At 39.5% G+C, this 21,234-nt stretch overlaps 1 long non-coding RNA gene across 9 annotated transcripts in view; it reads right to left on the bottom strand.

The window, feature by feature from the left end:
• Window positions 1-16,195, bottom strand: part of LOC126946924 (uncharacterized) — a 109,854-nt gene extending 93,659 nt beyond the window's left edge. For all 9 annotated transcript variants that reach the window (XR_007722803.1, XR_007722800.1, XR_007722801.1 and 6 more), the window contains exons 1-3: window positions 15,818-16,195; window positions 13,964-14,059; window positions 10,831-10,967 (exon numbers count right to left, since the gene is read on the bottom strand). This is a non-coding gene — a long non-coding RNA (uncharacterized LOC126946924). The remainder of the gene's footprint in view (window positions 1-10,830; window positions 10,968-13,963; window positions 14,060-15,817) is intronic.
• Between the last annotated feature and the right edge of the window lie 5,039 nt (window positions 16,196-21,234).

A 21,234-nucleotide genomic window follows, 5' to 3' on the forward strand; every position in this document is an offset into this window, starting at 1 on the left:
ATGTGGACACTGAGCATGGAATTCATTCTTTTCCAAGAACTTAAGAGGACCACCTGGTACAGCTGAAACATGTGGAGTCAATCTACTAGAGAATAGACCCTTTGCTCCTCCCCACTGTCTGACGTTGCAAAGGAAAGCTGAATGAACCTACTCATCTCTATACTCCTGTCTCCTATGGGAATGTGACCTTGACTCTGGAGAAGGAGTGTGCTCATGTGAAAGGTTAAGTGATACACATATATTGCCCACCAAATTGTAAAACCAATTGACAATGCTTCCCACCTCACGGGAACTTGTCCGATTCTACAAATGTTCACACAAAGTAGGTGTTTTCAGTGGTTTCATGTTCAGTAGCTTGCTCAGGGATATTTTGAAGAGGTGGGGAATGTTTGAGACTTTGTCAAATTGTAATTTACTTGAGTATTGGTGAATTTGAGAACCTCTGCTGTTGTGGGAAGTCAGGGATCCCAAACAGAGGGACCAGCTGAAGTCATGTCGGAAGAACACAAATTGTGAAGATTTCATGGACATTTATTAGTTCCCCAAATTAATACTTTTATAATTTCTTACACCTATCTTTACTGCAATCTCTGAACATAAATTGTTAGGATTTCATGGACATTTATCACTTCCCCAGTCAATACTCTTGTGATTTCCTATGCCTGTCTTTAATCTCTTAATCCCATCATCTTCATAAGCTGAGGATGAATGTTGCCTCAGGACCCTGTGATGACTGTGTTAACTGCACAAATTGTTTAAACAATATGAAATCTGGGCACCTTGAAAAAAGAACAGGATAACAGTGATGTTCAGGGAACAAGAGAGATAACCATTAGGTCTGGTTGCCTAACAGCCAGGTGGAACAGAGCCATATTTCTCTTCTTTCAAAAGCAATAGGAGAAATATCACTGAATTCTTTTTCTCAGCAAGGAACATCTCTGAGAAAGAGAATGTGTTCCCAAGGGGAGGTCTCTAAAATGGCCGCTTTGGGAACGTCTGTCTTTTATGGTTGTAGATAAGGGATGAAATAAGCCCCGTTCTCCCGTAGCACTCCCAGGCTTATTAGAATGAGGAAATTCCCGCCTAATAAGTTTTGGTCAGACTGGTTGTCTGCTCTCAAACCGTGTCTCCTGATAAGATGTTATCATGACAATGCATGCCAGAAACTTCATTAGCAATTTTAATTTCGCTCCATCCTGTGATCTCGCCCTGCCTCCATTTGCCTTGTGATATTTTATTCCCTTGTGAAGCATGTGATCTCTGTGACCCACACCCTATTCGTACACTCCCTCCCCTTTTGAAAATCACTAATAAAAACTTGCTGGTTTTGCGGCTTGGTGGGCATCATGGAACCTACTGACAGGTGATATCTCCCCCGGACACCCAGCTTTAACATTTCTCTCTTTTATACTCTTTCCCTTTATTTCTCAGACCGGCCAACACTTAGGGAAATAGAAAAGAAGCTACGTTAAATATCGGGGGCTGGTTTCTTGTTCCATGGTCTTTTTCTTCTGGGAAGTTTGTGCCTGGTTCCTTTTCTCTTTCCTTGCTGAATTGTTTCTCTTTAACTTTTCATCTTGGAATAGCTAATGATCTGTAATGGATGCCAATGGTTGAAAGGCAGTAAACACGGACAAATAATTGCTTGTGGTTTCCTGTTTTTGCTGTTATTTTTATTATGCCTGAAACAATGAAATTGTTTCCATCTGCAATCAGGCCTGTTAGCCTGTATTAAGTATAGCCAGGTGAGGTGAATACAACATTCTTGAGCCTGAGGAATTCCTGAGCTGAGGCCACTGCTAGTGTCATCCACAATTCTGTCTCCTCACATTTGTCTACCCTACTTCAAGCATAGGACCTAGTCAAAATGCAGCTCCAAGGCAGGCATGCTAACCCATCTAGTTCAGGTCTTCTCTTTCAGTCTGTTTTAACTGAGATAATGTCAGAAGATCAGCAATGAACTTTCACCTTCACAAGACATCTGGGATCACTGAGGGATGCTTTGCCACATGTCTCCAAGACACTCCTGAGAGTTATTCACCCTTCTTGTCAATTATCTATTGCCTCTCAACTTTGAATGCATTCTTCAATATACGCTCTACAATAAATAGTGGGAATTTCCCCCCTGCACTCTGAGCTCCCGCACTACTGCCAAATGGGGCTCATATCCCAGGCCCCAGTGTGCTAGAGGACTGTGTCCCAGACTGTCTGCCTCTACAACAAGGAGCAGGAGCAGGAGACAAATGATCAGAAGCCCTGCACTTAGCAGTGAACTGCTTCTTCTAGTTCTTCCTGTACTGGGAGGACACAAAAGCTCCACCTCCAGGACTTCCTGTGCATGAATTTCCTGCCTGCCCCTTGGTCAGTTCTGGCCGCTTCTACAACTATATCATGCCTTTGTCCACAGATCCTAGAAGGCCTGAGAGATGAAGGCAAGGACATCATGCTTGAGGCCAGAAGCCTTTCCAACTTCCCCACAGGTCCAACCTTCCTCGACATACTAGTTTTTTGGGAGGAATTGTTCATGACTTGGATTTTCATCAACTGATTTCCTCACGATGGCAGTAGTGCTCCAGAAATGTCAACTGTCCCCAGGGCCTCTTCTCCCGCCCATCCAGTGTGAAAAAACGCCAACAAAAGACAAACGCACAAGGAAACAAAACTGTTTCAATTCTTGCCCAGTTTGAGGAAACTTGTTCACATCACTGTGCTTTTGCTTTCTATTTCCATCTTAAATCAAAACGAGTCCTTAACCATCCCGCCCTGGTGAGGCATCTTCCCTTTTCCAGCATTAAATTTCCACCAGATCTTTGGCTTCACAGTTCAGCTCTTCTTCACTGAACATTAGTTCTTCAGCATTTTCTCAATTTATTAAGTTCACTTCTTAAAGTTGAACAAGACTCAGGATTCCAGAATGAAATGGGAGAAGAAAACGCCGTAAGTTCCAGGCTTGGAGAAGGTCATCTCTAGTCACCTGGTATTATGGTCCTTGACATAGTTTTCTAGGTTACCAGGGAATCTCCCTCCATTTTGTAGGAGACACTAATCTTTCTGTTTGGTGGAAGGCTGTTATTTGGCCAAATTCCTGAGATTATTTTCTTATAGCCTATATAGCTCTCATTGGTTTGACATGTCATATATGACATACCAAATGTACCTTTACATTTATTTATTTATTTATTTATTTATTTATTTTTGAGACAGAGTCTCTCACTCTATCTCCCAGGCTGCAGTGCAGTGGCACAATCTCGGCTCACTGCAACCTCCACTTCCTGGGTTCAAGCGATTCTTATGCTTCAGCCTCCCAAGTAGCTGTGACTACAGGAACCCGCCACTACACCTGACTAATTTTTGTATTTTTAGTAGAGATGGGGTTTTACCATGTTGGCCAGGCTGGTCTTGAACTCCTGACCTCAAGTGATCCTCCTACCTCAGCCTCCCAAAGTGCCGGATTTATAGGCATGAACCACTGGACCTGACCTGTTCTTAGGAAACTCTTAATGAAAAAAATGTATTAAACAAAAAGGTGAGTTCTTATCTAAAACAAGTCTTCAGATGTAACTTTTCTTTGCACTTTGGTGTATCTATTTTAAAAATTCAGTACATCTGTCATGTGACCAATTTGTCTTTGTAATTATCAATACATTTCTTACAATGCTAAATGTGGAAGTCCAAACGGACACACACACACACACACACACTCCTTTTTCACTTATGTCATTACACTGAATTCACAGGTTTGCATTTTACTATTTTATTTCCCTTAACAAAACAATAGTCAATATATGTTCTTTAAAGTTTATAAACTGAATCTCCTACATTATTTTCTTAGAGGAAACCAGTTTTAATATTTCTCCATACTTTATTCTAGATGTTTTAGTCAAGGAGGGCTGCCATAAAAAAATCATAGATTTTTAAACAAAATAAATGTATTTCTCACAGTTCTGGAGGCTGGGAAGTCAAAGATCATGGTGGGAGCCAATTCCGTTCCTGGCTAGGGTCCTCTTCCAGGTGTAGATGGATACCTTCCTATAATGTACTCACAAGGCAAAGAGAGAAAGCTCTGACCCTTCATCTCCTTATAGGGGCACTAATCATAATGCAGGCTCCACCCTTACGACCTCATCTAAACCTAACTACCTCCCAAAAGTCTCATTTCCAAATACCATCGCACTGTGGGTTAAGGCTTCCACATACGAATTTTGAGGTGACACAAACTTTCAGTCCATACTACTAGGTTTTCTTTTTTTTTCTCCCCCGTGTGTAAGCATTGCATTCATTATCTCTTGCTATGTAACAAATTACATCAAACTTAATAGCTTAAAACAGCATACATTTTTTATCTCAGTTTCTGTGAGTCAGGAGTCAGGGCATAGCTCAGGTAGGTCCTCAGCTCAAGGCTGCAATCAAGGTGTTGGTTAGGGCTGGGGACTCATCTGAGGCTCAGGATCCTCTTGGAAGGTCATGTGGTTGTTGGCAGAATTCATTTTGTTGCAGCTTTAGAACTCACAATTGCTTACTTCTTTGAGGCTAGCAAAAGAGAAGATCTCAGACCACCAGGCCCTCTTTCCCTGTCCTGATTAGATCTGGCCCTCCCAGGGTAATCTCCCTTTTAAGACACTATCATTTTTGCCATATAATATAAAGGAATCAGAGGAGTGATAATCTATCATATTCACAGGTCCCACTCATACTTAAGGAATTATACAGGGAGATGGAATCATCTTAGAATTCTGCCTATATACCACAAGGATGAATGGATGGATAGATAGATACAGTTTTTAAAGATTTTAAGTCAAAATTATACATGAACACATTTTTCAACGTTAGTTATTTGTACAATACTTTACAAACAACATTATGCCATCTCTGACATTCCTCCGAGATTGAAACTTTTTTTTTTTTTTTTTTTTTGAGATGGAGTCTCACTCTGTCACCCAGGCTGGAGTGCAGTGGTGCGATCTCAGCTCACTGCAAGCTCCGCCTCCCGGATTCACGTCATTCTTCTGCCTCAGCCTCCTGAGTAGCTGGGACTACAGGCACCTGCCACCACGCCCGGCTAAGTTTTTGTATTTTTAGTAAAGATGAAGTTTCACCGTGTTAGCCAGGATGGTCTTGATCTTCTGACCTCGTGATCTGCTCGCCTTGGCCTCCCAAAGTGCTGGGATTACAGACGTGAGCCACCGTGCCCAGATGATTGAAACACTTTTAACACTCTTAGCTAGTAAGTTTTTACTTGCTTATATATCCCTAAATAGAATGCCCATATTACCAATTCCTTCTAGAAGAATATTTTACTTTCTTTGCCCTCACTACCCTTCACTAATACCAATATTAGTACTTCACTTACATCCTTCCTTCCTTCCCATCCTCCCAATGTAGCTATAATTGCTTGTGTCAATATTTAATGCATACAATACTATAACAATGTAAATATCTTGAGATGATCCATGTACTAAATTGTGTTTGCTTTTCTTTTTCTGGACTTCTTTCCCCTAGTCTCTGTCTCCTAGAATAATTTACTAGTCATTTCATTTGATGGTCTGTGTACTCAAAGTTCATTCAAACACACACATATACAAGTTGACTAAAATATCTCTCAAGGCTCTCATTCATATTACAGATTTTGATCAATTTAATTTTCCTCGCAAAATTTATCTCAAAATTTTCTGACCTCCTCCAATATGTCCAATTTCCCCTATGTCTGATGCCCCAGCACTTTGGGAGGCCAAGGCGGGTAGATCATTTGAGGCCAGGAGTTCGAAACCAGCCTGGCCAACATGGTGAAACCCTGTCTCTCCTAAAAATACAAAAATTAGCTGGGTGTGGTGGCACACGCCTGTAGTTCCAGCTACTCTGGAGGCTGAGGCAGCAGAATCGCTTGAACCTGGGAGGTGGAGGTTGCAGTGAGCCGAGATTGCGCCACTGCACTCCAGCCTGGCGATGGAGCGAGACTCCATCTAAAAAAGAAAAGAAAAAAAAAATTAGCCAGGCACGGTGGCACATGTCTGTAATCCCAGCTACTTTGGAAGCTGAGGTGGGAGGATTGCTTGAACCTGGGAGGCGGAGGTTACAGTGGGCCAAGACACGCCACTGCACTCCAGCCTGGGCAAGAGAACAAGACTCTGTCTCAAAAAAAAAAAAAAAAAAAAAAAGACTCTTACTATTGATGATACTTTATAATCTGAATTGTATTTTTAAATATATTAAAACAATAGATGTTTCTTATCTTTTATAAAGCATCCTTTTTTAAAAAACGTGAAAAATGTTTTTTAAAAAAAAGACATGAGCATCCATTCATAAACAGTATATGGTAGTACAGTTACTACTATTTGCAGTTTGGTGTTTACCATCTCAGATCTCTCAATATGTAGAGGAAATCATACATTCCTTTAACCAATATTTATCTAGTTCCTGCCAAGTTCTGGGCACTGTTCTAAGTCTTGGGGATAAAAGAATATTAAATAGGATATTTAATTGAATAGAATCATTTAACTGAATAGAATTATTTAATATTTAACTTAATATAATTCAGTTGTATTTATTTACTATATCAGTTATAATTAATATTTAACTGAAATAATTGATATGTAATTGAATATAATATTTAAGTGAATAGAATTATTTTAATTGTGCACACACACATTTACACATACATGTCTTTATATATACCTCTATATTTGTAAAAATTGTATATAACTTAATGTTCATGCGTATATACATAGTACATATAAATATATATATAACAGGCATGTATGCATAGATATAGGAATATGTGCAAATATTGGTGCATATATTTATAAACTAACACAATACATACATAAACACAATGTGTGTAGATAATTGGAATGTCAAAAACAGTAGTAAAATTGAGTATCTTTTCATTTATTTAATAAACAGCTGGAGTTCTTCTTTTGTAAATTGCCTGTTTAATTCCTTTACCAATTTTGCCATTGGTTTAAATACGACAGAAAAGAAAGTTTTAAATTTTTTAGTCACAGGACGCTTACACGCAAACACACGTACAAAAAATCATCTTCAACTACTCTATGAGGTCAAATGCTAACTGAATGAGGAAAGTAGAAGAGGGGGCCAGAATGTTTCTCCATTATGCAATGAATCCCAAGTAATTCTAGACGTTCTCCATCAACTTGGGAGCAAGAAGTATGGGTTATCAGGCTTACCAGGTATCCTCAACTGGAGCTTTTTATGAAGAAGTAACAGAGAAGAACAATTGTTATGTATGAGGAGAATCACTAGACTTCAAGGAGTTCAGCATCCTCTGGGAGAACAAATAAAGAGATGAGCACTCCTCCCTTCCTCCCCACCAACCCCACCAAGAGATCGGAGATGATGGCAAAACTCTATTAGGGGACAGGCCTTGGCTATAAGCATAACATTTTTTGGCCTCTTTGTGTATGCCTCTGCTCTCTAAGCAGGAGAGTTGGCCTTTTTTGGCTTGGCAGGATGGCTCCCAGTGTTTCTTCATTTCCCTCCTTGCTCTAAGGCAATGGGGTCCAGACTTTTGCTGTGTATGAGATCCCCCAGCAAGCACAAATGCTGTTATAAGATATCTCCTCAAATTAGCCTATTTTATGAGTTGTGATGCTGCTATCAAAGGGAGCCCAGGTTCTATGGCTCCGGAACAAGGTGAATCGACCTGAGCCATCTTCTGAGGGGCAGGGACAGGAACAGGAGACAATGGGCACAAGCCCTTCACTGGGCCCTGAAAGTTATCCTCAACGGAAGCCCCACCCAACAACTTCCTGTGCCCGGACTTCTGGCAGCCGTTGGCTCTGTCCTGCTTCGCCAACAACAGGCTTTTACACCTGGATATCACCTTTGTCATATTAGCATCAAGTCTTTGCCCAGAGATCCCGGAATAACTCAGAGAAGTCAGGGAAGCCCAATTTGGGGTTAGGGCCTGTTCAATCTCTCCGCTGAACCGACGTTTCTAAACCGAAAGACCTCACGGGACGGACGCTGTAATAGCGTACGGCATTTTAAAACTATTTCCTCACGATGGCAGTAGTGCTCCAGATATACCAACACGTACTGCTCCTTAGTCCTTCTCCCGCCCTTTCTGTCCAAAAAAACGCCAGCAAGAAAAGGACGCCAGGAAATATGGCAGCCTTACTTTTGCCTAGTTTGGGACAATCTGATCACGCTGCTGTACTTTTGCTTTTGGTTTCCATTTGAAACGAAACTGAGGCCTTCTCTTTTTAAGAACTACATTTCCAATAGGTTTATCCTTCACAGTTGTGTTCTAGCTCACTCAGCATTACATCTCCAGTATTTTCCCAAGTTACCAACTTCTGCTTCTGGATTCAAGACTCAAGAATCCAGGCCTAAGCAGAAAAAGAAAATGCTAGAAACTCAAGGCCGGGAGGTTCTCTCTAAGTACCAAACCACATGTCCTTGCCTGGCTCATCCATCTGTAAGGCTCCCAAGGAATTCTATATTTTCAGGATAGAGATCTAAGTCTTACGTGTTGACTTGTTGGTAACCATTTGGCTGGAGTCTTAAGAGAAGTGCCCAAATGGCTCTCATTCCAAGGGTTTTGTCTTGTGATTTCATTTACCATTCGAAGACACTTTCCGATGCCATTAAATGGTCTCCAATTGCTTCCTACCACTTCACTGGGTAGGTAGGGGTGTGTGCGTGTGTGTGTGTGTGTGTGTGTGTGTGTATTTATCTTTGTATCTGTATTTACCATTTATCTCTTAGAGATAAGCCTTAAAATCACTTCCTCATTAATAATTAAGACATGATGTTTGCCAAGGATTCAGAAATAACCATGCACTGATAAAGAGTAAAGCACTATCATAAAACTGATTAAGACCACTGATAATTTTTTAGATCATGTCCTCCTACTCCTTTCAATACACACAGAGTTTTATATTTATGTTCATATGTGACAATAAATTTATATTAAAATTGGTTGTTTGTACATGATGGTTTGCCTAGGAGATTGCCACTCCTGATTCTAAGACAGTTTGGCCACATTATATAAAATTTTTGTCTTCATATTTAGTAATGAAAGCATTGCAGAAAAATGTTTCTTGGCTGGGCGCGGTGGCTCACGCCTGTAATCCTAGCGCTTTGGGAGGCCGAGGCGGGCGGATTACCTGAGGTTGCGAGTTCAAGACCAGCCTGGCCAACATGGTGAAATCCCGTCTCTACTAAAAATACAAAAAATTAGCTGGATGCAGTGGCGCCCAGCTGTAATCCCAGCTACTCTGGAGGCTGAGGCAGAAGAATCGCTTGAACCTGGAGGCGGAAGTTGGGGTGATCTGAGATCACGCCGCTGCACTCCAGCCTGGGCTACAGAACGAGACTTCGTCTCAAAAAACAAACAAACAAAAATGTTTCTTATTGCTCCATTTATTATATAGTTTAAATATGGCATATATAACATATAATATTGCTATATATATATAACACATAATATTGCTATACATATATATGCACATTTATTTCACCTTAATTATAACTTGACTTATACTGGGCATAGTTTTCTACAAAGTCTTCTGCAACAACTTACATAAATTGCATGTTTCCGTATATCAACATCTATTTTCCCTAGCTGGAAATTTCTTTATACTTTATTCTACAAGGAAGTTTCTCTTCGAAGGAATTATAAAGGTAACATCTGCTGTTGGAAATCTGCTCATATTCTGAGAAATTACAAAGCCAAAAATAAATGGTATCTCAATGAAAACTAGAAGAAATGACTTTTAAAATGTCTTTGCCATACATTCTCATATCTTCCCTATCCACATATAATGTATATTTTTAAACCTAAAATCCCAGTTACCTTGTATGTCAGACATGCTTTTCTCACTTATGACAGTTTGAGGTATTTGGAAACATCATTAACTACTCCTTGGAATAGGCAATATTTTTAAGGTTGCTTCTTAAATTTTTGCATTTCCTAAAATTAAGCATACATGTTTACAAAATAACCAGATACATTAGCCTTGTACAAAGAAGTGCAGTGAGGCCACAGGTAATGCCCACTGACGCGGATAAGGATTTTTAAAATATGGGTGTCCTGAATACACCTGTTTTCTGTGATCAGTTAAAGATATAAATATATTAGGTTTCAAATAGCCAACAAATCAAGTTTTCACCAATAATTTCTTTTGCACATATTTGTTCTGGGTTGACTCTCAAATTACAAATATATCATCAGCTTCTTGAAAAATCTCTTAGAATACGCAATATATGAAGAACAAATGGAAACACTTTATCACAAATCCCACTATTTTGAGGCATCCACTATTAGCAGCTTGATGAGTATATTGGTTTAAACATTAAAAAATGATATATAACTGTTCAATAATAACTGATGCTATTTAATGAAATAAATTTAGTCTATATCTCATCAATATACTCCCCACATTCCTCAGCACAATGCTAGACACACACACACACACACACACACACACACACTTTTCCATTTCTTTTCTTCAAATCCATCCTCACTGGTCCCACTACACATAGAATTTGGTGCCCTGAATTCTCAACTCAACTCTAGACCATGAGTACTCTCCAATAGCATTAACTTTTCTTGAGGAACAAGATAGTTTTTTATGGCTAAATCTCATAGCATTCTTTTACTGTTGATCAAACCGTAAGAATCATATGCATCTGGGAAAAAATCAGTAAGTGGAACAAATATATAGCAGTAAAGAAATGATATTCTTAAGAAGTTTAATTGATATTCCATTGATGTTTGTTATATTGCATTCTGCTCTTTTTAATATATAATTGTACATTGTGGGCACATGTGGACAGGTTGTCAGGATTTGGTGAGTTTTTACTTACATGATACATGAGGAATATCCTTGCATGATACATGAGGAATATCCTTGCAGCTTGAGTTGCTTCTTTCTATCATAGTTTTCTCAGGTCACATAAGTCTCATCATATGTCATTAAATGTGCTTCAGAAAGCTGGATTTTCTGTTAAGTAAAATTTGGAAATAGAATTCAGAATAGAGCCTTTAAATCTTGCATGTGTGTAGAAGTGTGTGCGTATGTTTTAAAGAAAAATACATCTTGTAATATGTTCTTTTCCTAATTATATATTGAGATGGTGCTGGTTTCTTGAATTTTTTAAAAACTTGCAAATGTAAGCTTTTCTCCTTTTCAACATTTCAAGGCTTTGGACAAGTGTAAGTTAAAACGTGAAGGCAAGTCATTAGAAACATCACTGCAGAAAATTACACACTGTTAGTTGCTTGACTGGGGAACTTTCCAGATAACTTCCTTTCTGCCTATTTACTTTTCTGAACCAATATGTTTATGTGTTCAACTTGAATTAATAATGTATGTAATTAAGAGAGAAAGAAAAACTTCATTTTTCTTTTCAATTTCCTTGTTGTTAGCCAACCAGAATGGTTTGATCCCGTTACAACATTTTGCATTTTCTTGCCTAAATCAGAGGTGTGGTCACCTCCCCTATTGAGGACTTGGCGAATGGATTTCAATCTTTCCAAAGGCTTAAAAAGACTACCTACTATAGCTGAACTTAACTGTAGTTGAACTTGGACAATGGATGTTTTGCCCCCTCCCCACCGCCATCCTTGCAAAAGAAATCTCAGCTATCCTCTTTGTCCTCTCCTTTCTACTTTCCTGTGGGAGTTTGGCTGTGCGATCACTTTCAAGAGGTAGTCTCTGGACAAAGGGTATGCTCATGTGAAAGGTTAAATGATTTGGCCAATTGACCTTCAAAGAGGTGAACCAATTAACAGTGCTTCTCACTTGGTAGGAGCTTGTCCAATTCTACAAATCATTACACAAACATTGACATCAATGGATTCCTTTTCAAAGGCTTGCTAGGGGTTATGATAAAGATTTAAGGGCATAATGGAAGAATACAGTGAACTGCAATTTACTTCTGTACTGGTGAATTTGAGACTCTGTGATAACAGAGGTGCCTTATTCCTTTGCCATCTTTCCTGCTGAGTGGTTTTCTTTTTAACTTCATTTTGAAACAGCTTTTGATCTGAGATGAGTGTCAATGATTGAGCGGTATTGAGAGTTGGCAATAGTTATAATCTCCCATTACTGGTCACAGTGTCATGTTTGAATTCCTGGAACTCAGCAAGGTGCTGCTGCTTTAGGCCTTTATCCACTCTCTGACCAGATAGTCTCTTAATGTAAACCAAAATGTGTGGGAATACAAAATTCCTGACCCTGAGGAATTCTACGGCTGGGGCTACCTCTCTGTCACTCACAATTGTAAGTTCAGATATGGTGCACTGACTCCATACATCTGGCTTTCCTAGTCTAGCATATGGTCAAGTCAAACTATGACTCAACAGCTGGCAGCCTAACCCATCTGATGCAGGGTTTCTCTCAGTCACCTGCTTAGCTGAAGTAGGCTGAAAAGGTCAGAGGTCACCTTACACTTTCATAGGGTATTTGAGACCATTGAGACATGCTTTCTCAAATGTTTTCAAACCCTTCTTGGCTCATGTCAACCTATAACATCCTCAAGGACAGCTAGACCAAGACATGAATAGTAGGAGAGTCATTTTCCCCAGGGACCCTATGGTCTTTGTAGTAGTTGCTAAAAACTTCCTAATAGATGTTATAGCTCCACCCTGGGCAGGTTGAATTCAGATGGTGACCATATATTACAGCAGTACCCAAGAATAACATTTCTTCCTCTTCTGTAAGTGGTCAGCCACTGAATCCATCATTGATACACAAGAAAACTCTCATGTGCAGTCAATCTTAAGAACTTTTTGCCTTTTCTTGCTATGCTATGGGCAAGTGTCCTGAGGGTCCTGATGTGCTCAGCTTTCCAAAGGAGGGTGTCCTTAGAGGCCTTACAAGGAATCTTCATTAGAAAAAGGCTAAGAAGCAGGCACAAAGAACAATATTTGCTAATCTGAATGAACAGTTAGGTCCCAAGTCTCAATGGCCTCATCTTCCTCAGGGGAAGGCCAACAGCTAAAGAACTCATTTCTGTTCCCTTAATAGAGCTAAGAGTATGTCTCTCTAAATAGGGAAGCCTTCACATTGGGCCCTAGAAAAAGTGCTGCAAAGCCACCATAGCTGTTACCTCCTGGCTTCAGAAAATACTTCCAGGTCTGCTGGTTGTGTATATCTGCACTCCTGTTGATGTTCAATGATTTATTGGCTTGCCCAAGTGACACACACTACCTTCTCCTCAGGTCTTCCTTGCTCTAAGCAATAGGGGCACCAGACTTTTAGGTATCCTTGAGACCCCTAGAAAGCACGCTGGCTGCTGTTAGACATCATCTGGAATGAGATGTTTCATCTGTACCCTAACATTGCTGACACCTTGTGCCAACCCCCACCTCATTGTTCAAGGGGCACAGCCAGAGGATATGTGGCCAGAAGTCCCCCCAGATAGGATCCAAGCCATTTGTTTTAGCCCCACCCTCACTGGGTAGATATCTAAGCCCCAATACTTCCTATACTCCACCTGCCTAGCAGCTGTCCCCTCAGTCCTTCCCCTGACCCTCCACTTACCAGCTTCTCCCCCGGGATCCTGCCTTTATCCAGAGCTCCTGGAAGCCTTCAGATTTAAAGTGAAGGGGACGTACTTAGGGCTAGGGTCCGCTCAACCTCACAAAAGGCCCAACATTTCTCAGTTGCTAAAACTTGGGGGAACTCTAACAACTTTGGGTTTATGTTTTGTCAAACTACATCCTCTTGATGGCAGTATTGCTCTGGAAAAGCTGATTAGCCCTGCCTGTGCACCCCACCCCCAAAGCCCTTCTCTTCTTACCCATTCAGTCTGAAAAAGCCACCAAGACAAAGGAGACAGGAAACAAAGTTGCCTTGCTATTGGCCCTGTCTGGGGGAAATCTGCTCTTTCGAATTCACTTTTGCTCCTGGTTTCCCTCTAAACTCAGACTGAAGCCTATACCACCCAGTTTCATCAGCCATACTTTGTGTAAAGAATCCCATTTCCACTCTACCTTAGCTTTGTAGGTCTGCTCTTCTTCATTCAACCTTGATCCCCAACATTTTCCCAAGTTATCTGCTTCAGTGGGAAATTCCTTAGGGACCTAGGGCTAAGAAAGTGAAGAAAATAATGGAAATAACAGCCTGGAGAAGAGCAAATCTAGGCACCAGGCCATGTGACTTGTTTCACTGCCAGGTTCCCTGTGAGTCCTCCATTTTCTGACCTGGGCACTAAGTCTTGTGTATTGAGTTGGGAGCAGCCATGTTAGAACCCTAATAGGAGGGTCCAGATAGATCTTAAGGCTGAATTCCATACAATGTCCCTCTTGGGGTGACACACACACTCCAAACTTACAAAATTCCAGTAGAAAGGAACATGATTTTGTCTTACGGTTCCATCATTCAACATTAGAACACAAGCAAGTTCCCACGCACATCATTATTTGACTTTTAATGGCTTCCTATGACTTTATTATGTATGTGTGTGCCACTGCTTAAGCCTTAGGAATCAGTCTTACGGTGTTTTCTCATAAGTAATTAAGACATGGTGCTTGTAAAGAATTTAGAAAATAACTATGTGCTTATCAAGAACAAAAGCACTGTCATAAAATCTTGTGTTAAACACTAATAGCCTTTTGCATATTTACTCCCATTATTTCAACACACACACAGGTCTGTATTTATGGTAATACACTACAATAAACTTATATTTAAATTAAATTTATATATGCATCATGTTTTAGATGCAAACTTTTCACTGTTGGTTCCTGGGTAACTGAAATTGTCATGAAATATTTGCAAGACCTGGATTTTAGATAATAAAACATTTGCAATGAGCTTCTTGATTGACTAATTCATTAAAGAATATTAGGTTCTCAATTTTTTAAAAATTTATACACAGGACGTAATACCTATAATACCACCACTCAAGTATCTTAATTTTGATACCTGCTTCACCTAATCATTACTATGCTGACTATAAATGTGTGTGTATATATATATACACACACTAACATTGGAAGAGGCACTACGTGCTTATGCCTCAGAACATTAGGGTTTCTTTTGTTTATATTTTTCAAAACTTATACCAAAATTTTATCTTAAAATTTTATGTAAAATCTGTAAAGTTGAAACGCATACTCACTCTAACACTGACCATGATTATACATATATATGCATAATGCATATATATGTATATGCATTATGCATATATATGTATATGCATTATGCATATATATGTATATGCATTAGATAGATAGGTCCAAGTTACCTAGTTACAGGCCTAGAGAGAAAAAAAATGGTTGCACCTATTATATATATATATATATATTTACTTCTCTTTATTTATTTATTTTTATTCAACCCCTGGGAGCATGGACTATTCTTCTCTTTAAAGATAATTGAATGCAAACTGGATATAGTTTTGCACAAAGTCTTCAACACTACCTTATACCATTTGCATACATGAATAACAATGTATATTTTTGAGTGCTTGGATTTTTTTTCTATCTTACTCTAGAAGACCTTTCTATTTCAAGAAATTACAAAAGTTACACCCACTGCTGGCACCGTTTAGATTTTAAGAAATTATAAAATAGAAAGTAAATGGTACTTCAATCACAACAATAAATAGCCACTTAAAAATATCCTTGCCATACATTCTTATATCTTCACTTTGCACAAATAGTATATACTTTAAGAATATGTTCAAATTCTCTTGTACTTTGAATGCTAAAACAAGTTTTCCTCATTTGTAACTTGAATGCTTTTCAAATCTCATTAAGTATTCTTCAGAATAATGACAGGTTTTAAAATCTTGCCACCTGTTTTTGCATTTCTAGAAACAATCATGCTCCTTTACAATGTACCTGCTATAACAGCCATGTATGGAGAAGTGAAGCGAAGTCACAGGTAATGCCACCTCCAGCAGATAAGAACTTTTAAAATGTGGGTTCATCTTCAATCCTCTTCACTCGATTTTGGTTCTCATCTGTTTGTGCGTGGTCAGCTCTCCTAGCAAAAGTGCTAACCCTTCTTGGTTTGGCGGGCTGGTTCCATTTCTCTTCAAGGTCCTCCTAGCTGCAAGCAATTTGGTTGCACCTGAGACCTCCAGCAAGCACATGGCATCCTTCTATAAGCAACCTGGTATTTTCTGGTTCTCTGCACTGACTCTGCTACCACAAAGGTCCTAGGCCCCAGAGCCTGAAGGCACCACGTGTCGGCCTTTCCCAGACTCTCAGGGGCGGGGAGAGAGACAAATACCACAAGCCCAGTACTTCGTTGGTTGGTGGCTTCCTCCAGTCCCGCCCATACTGGGAGAATACCAAGACTCCACCCTACAACTTCCTGGGCCTGGACTTCCTGGCAGAGACAGACTTAGTCTTCCCTCCCAGCGGGCCATTTCCTACACCTGGACCTCAGTCTGTCCAGAGCTTCAGGTAGGCCTCAGGAGGTGGAACTAAGATCCAGCTCACGGTCAGAGCCTGCTCAGCCTCTGACAGAATGGACCTTTCCAATTTAAGTCCTCTAAGGGATGGGGCTTTTTCCAAAAATTTCCTCACGATGGCAGTGTTGCTCCTGGAATTCCATCCAACACTGCCCCAAGCCCTCTTCTCCCGCCCGTCCGGTGTGAAAAAAAGATGTGACCAACATACTAAGGCACCAGGAAATATGGCTGACTTGAGAAACTTGCTCACAGTATTGTGATTCTGCTTTTGGTTTTCATCTGAAATCAAACTGGCGCCTAAACCTACATTCTCATCAGGGGTCTTTTCAGTTCAAGAACTCAATTTCCACTTACCTAGTCTTCACAGTTCTGCTTTTTCTTCACCTAGCTTTTTCTCATGGTACTAAATTATCTTGGTGTATCAGGGGTCAAACCTCAGGGATCCAGGCCTAGAGGGAAAAGCAAATGGTTGCATCTAAGGGCTTGGAGAAGACCAAATCCAGGCACCTGTACATGTTGTTCTTTCCTGACTCACTTCCCAGGTTTCCTGGGAGTCCTACTCCATTTCTGGCCTAGGCACTAGGCCTGTGTGTTGAGGGAGAAGCAGTTGTCTGGAACCCTAAGGTAAGCGTCCAGATGGTTCTCAAGACTGTGTGCTATGCAGTGCCCATTTGGAGGGATACACAAACTCAAATATATATAAATTCCAGTCAGAGGAGACTGATACAATCTCATGGTCAAAATAATTTAAGATCGGAACACAGGCATGTTCCTATGTTATTATATGACTGTCAATGGTTTCCTGTGACTTTAGTGTGTATGTGCTTATCACTTAGGGGTCAATCTTATAGTATTTTATCTTAAGTAATTAAGATGTGGTGCTTGCAAAGGATTTGCAAAGGATTCAGAAAAGAACCATGTGCTGACCAAGAGTAAAGCACTGTCATAAACAGTACCTATTAGTAATACTGATAAACATCTGGATTATGTTTTGTAAACTAAAAAATATCTGAGACAGGTCTCAACAGTTTTAGAAATTTATTTTGCCAGTTTAAGCACATGCATGCCTGGGAGGTAGGTCCATGTTTCTTCAAAGATGATTTTGAGGGCTTCAGTATTTAAAGGGGAAAGGGCAAATACGGAGAAAAGGGGAAGAAATTTTGAAAAGGTGCGGGTAGATAAGAGGCACAGGGTAGCATTCTTTTGAGTCTTTGATCAGCCCTTCGTAAGTGAGATGAGGGTAGAGGAATAGTCACGTACACATTCATCTAGCTCAGTGAATCTGCATTTTTTATGTAGGATAAAATAAACACAGGGCAGAGGAAGCAATCAGATACGTATTTGTCTCAAGTGGGCAGAAGGAAGATTTTGAATTCTGTCCTTTGTTCCATACCTGTGAGGATAAGCCAACATTTACATTGTCAGGGTGAAATTCAACAGAACGGTTTTACGGTAAAAATCTTGAGGCTCACAAGGAATTGCCTGATGGGCAAATTGTGAGGGAGATATGGCATTTTATGTTTTTGTTTTGTCCAATCATTGTAGTCATCTTCTTTAGGAATAAAATGGGAGGCAGGTTTGCCTGACGCAGTTCCCAGCTTGACTTTTCCCTTTGGCTTAGTGATTTTGGGGTCCTGAGATTTATTTTCCTTTCATAGTTTCAACATAAACATGCAAACTCACATACTCGTGCACTAATTTCAATATATACACACAAACATTTAGATTTCGTGTCATACACAATAGTAAGTTTACATTAAAATGAGGTTTGTTTGTATGTTACGGTTTGGAGTATATTTTCATTTTTGTTTCCTGGGCAGTTTGTCACTATCATAAAAAATTTGCAACACCTTTATTTATATTAAATGAAACATTGACCAAGAGCTTCTTGATTGCCACATTCAATAACAATATGGTCTCTGAAAACATGTTCACTTCATAAAACACTTATTTAACAATTGGAAATTTAATTCCTATGATGTCTCCTCTCAGGTATCATGATTTGAAGAGCTTCTAATCTTTATTATGCTGACATGTATATACTCTAAAACAAATATTGAATCACAAGTATAACATGCGTGCATCAGAAAATACAGGGTATTCCTTCCTTCTCAAAATTTTAACCTACAAGTAAATCTAAAATTTCATCTTATTTTATTTCTTTATTATTATTTTTAGAGACTGGGTCTGGCAAGTCTATGCAATCATGGCTCACTGTAGCCTTGACCTCCAGGCTCAAGCAATCCTCCCACCTCAGCCTCTGGAGTAGCTGGGACCACAGGCACACACCACGGCACCCAGCTAATTTTTCCTTTTTTATATTTTGTTGTAGAGAAGGGGTCTCCTTATGTTGCCCAGACTGATCTCTAACTTGTAGGCTCAATTAATCTTCCTACTCCAGCCTCCCAGAGTGCTGGGATTATAGGCATGAATCACGGCACCTGGCCTAATCTTATTTTACTACTAAAAAAAATTAACAACAGATTGCATTACTGTATAAATAAAGTCTGTGTCCTCCTCTCAAAGGTTCAAGGTGAATGCCTTAGCATATTTTTATATTCATCTATAATCTTTTCTTAATGTTTCCCTTTATATGTATTTATTTCCTAAAAATTAAGTCTTGCAAATTTTTCATAATGGCAAATTGCCAAGAAAACAGAAGTGAAAATATGATCTGAATCATGATATATGAATAAATCCCATATTAATGTAAACTTATATATGAAGCTAAATATCAAAGTTTCTATGTGTATACATATATACATGTACACATATACATACACATACAAATACACATGAATATACAGACAGAGTGAAATTTAAGTGCATTGTTACTACAACAATCATGATTTAAAATATACACTTTTTAGGGAGACTGAGGCAAGAGAATTGTTTGAACCTGGGAGGCAGAGGTTACAGTGAGCCAAGATCACACCACTTCACTCCAGCCCTGGAGACAGAGTGAGACTCCATCTCAAAAAATATATACACTTTTTAAACATAAGTACACATATAGATGGATAAGGAGTCATACCTCATTTAATGACAGGGATACATTCCGAGAAGTGCGTTGTTAGGTGATTTCATCATTGTGCAAACATCGTAGTGTACTTACGCAAATCTAGATAGTATAGACTACTATACTCCTAGGTTGCGTAATATAGCCCATTGCTCCTAGGTTACAAAGTGGTATAGCATGTTGTTATACTGAATACTGTAGGCAATAGTAACCATGGTAAGTATTTGTGTATCTAAACAACAGGTACAATAAAAATACGATATTATAATATTATGGCATAACCATCATATATGCAGTCAGTCATTGACCTAAAGATCGTTATACGGGGCATGACTGTATACTAATGTGTATGCTTATTTATCTTTAAACATAATTGAATGAATACCGAAGGTAGTTTTGAACAGAACCATCATCATTATCTCATACAATTTACATGTTCCCATATACATATAGGTACTTAGAGAACTTGAAATCTCTTTATTCTACCCTGGAAAGAGCCTTGTTATCTAGAAAATTTAAAAAGCAATAGTTGCTGTTGGCAAACTGTTCAGATATTGAAAAATCATGAAGCCAAAAATAAATGATAGTTCAATCCCTACAAGAAAAAGACTTTTAAAATGTCATTCTCCCAGCCTGGGCAACATGGTGAAACCTGTCTCTCCAAAAAGTACAAAAATTATCCTGGCAAGGTGGAGTGTGTTTGTAGTCCCAGCTACTTGGGAAACTGAGGTGGGAGGATCCCCTGAGCCCAGGGAGGTCGAGACTTCACTGAGCCAAGATCATGCCATGGCACTCCAGCCAGGGCGAGAGAGTGGGACTCTGTCTCCAAAATAAATAAATGAGGCCGGGCACGGTACTCACGCCTGTAATCCCAGCACTTTGGGAGGCTGAAGTGGGCAGATCACGAGGTCAGGAGTTGAAGACCAGCCTCACCAACATGGTGAAACCCCGTCTCTACTAAAAATTCAAAAATTAGCCGGGCGTGGTGGCACATGCCTGTAATCCCAGATACTCAGAAGGGTGAGGCAGGAGAATCCCTTGAATTCGGGAGGCAGACGTTGCAGTGAGCCAAGATTGTGCCACTGCACTCCAGCCTGGGCAACAGAGCAAGACTCCGTCTCAAAAATAAATAAATAAATAAATAATAAATAAATAAATAAAATTTCATTCTCATTTCCTACTTATGTACATATAATAACATTAAAAATCATATTCAAATTCCTTTGTACCTTTAGTGTTCAAATACATTTTCTGTACATATTGTAGCTAGAGTACTTACCAAACTTCATTAAATATTCTTTGAAATACTGATTGTATTTTAGAGAGTAGCATCTTTTGGGATTTCACAAATCAGATGTATTTCTAAATAATGCGTTCAGGTAAAACATCCATTTCTAAAGAAGCATAGCAAAATCATAAGTAATGCCACCTCAAGAGGACAAGGACTTAGAAAATATGGTTGTATTTTCAACCATATTTCACAGATATATGTTGTATACATTCAGAAATATAGATTCCTTAGGACTCTCTCATGTGTTCAACACAGCAAGTTTTCACCAATAATTTCTTTGGTACTTTTTTTTTTTTTTTTGAGAGAGAGTCTCACTTTGTTGCTCAGGCTGGAGTGCAATGGCGCGATCTCAGCTCACTGCAACCTCCGCCTCCCAGGTTCAAGCGATTCTCCTGCCTCAGTCTCCCAATAGCTGGGATTACAGGCATGAGCCACCACGTCCAGCTAATTTTTGTATTTTTAGTAGAGACAGGGTTTTGTCATGTTGGCCAGGCTGGCCACAAACCCCTGACCTCAGGTGATCCGCCCA

This window comes from Macaca thibetana, chromosome X (genome assembly GCF_024542745.1).
Source record: "Macaca thibetana thibetana isolate TM-01 chromosome X, ASM2454274v1, whole genome shotgun sequence".
NCBI classification, from domain to species: domain Eukaryota; kingdom Metazoa; phylum Chordata; class Mammalia; order Primates; family Cercopithecidae; genus Macaca; species Macaca thibetana.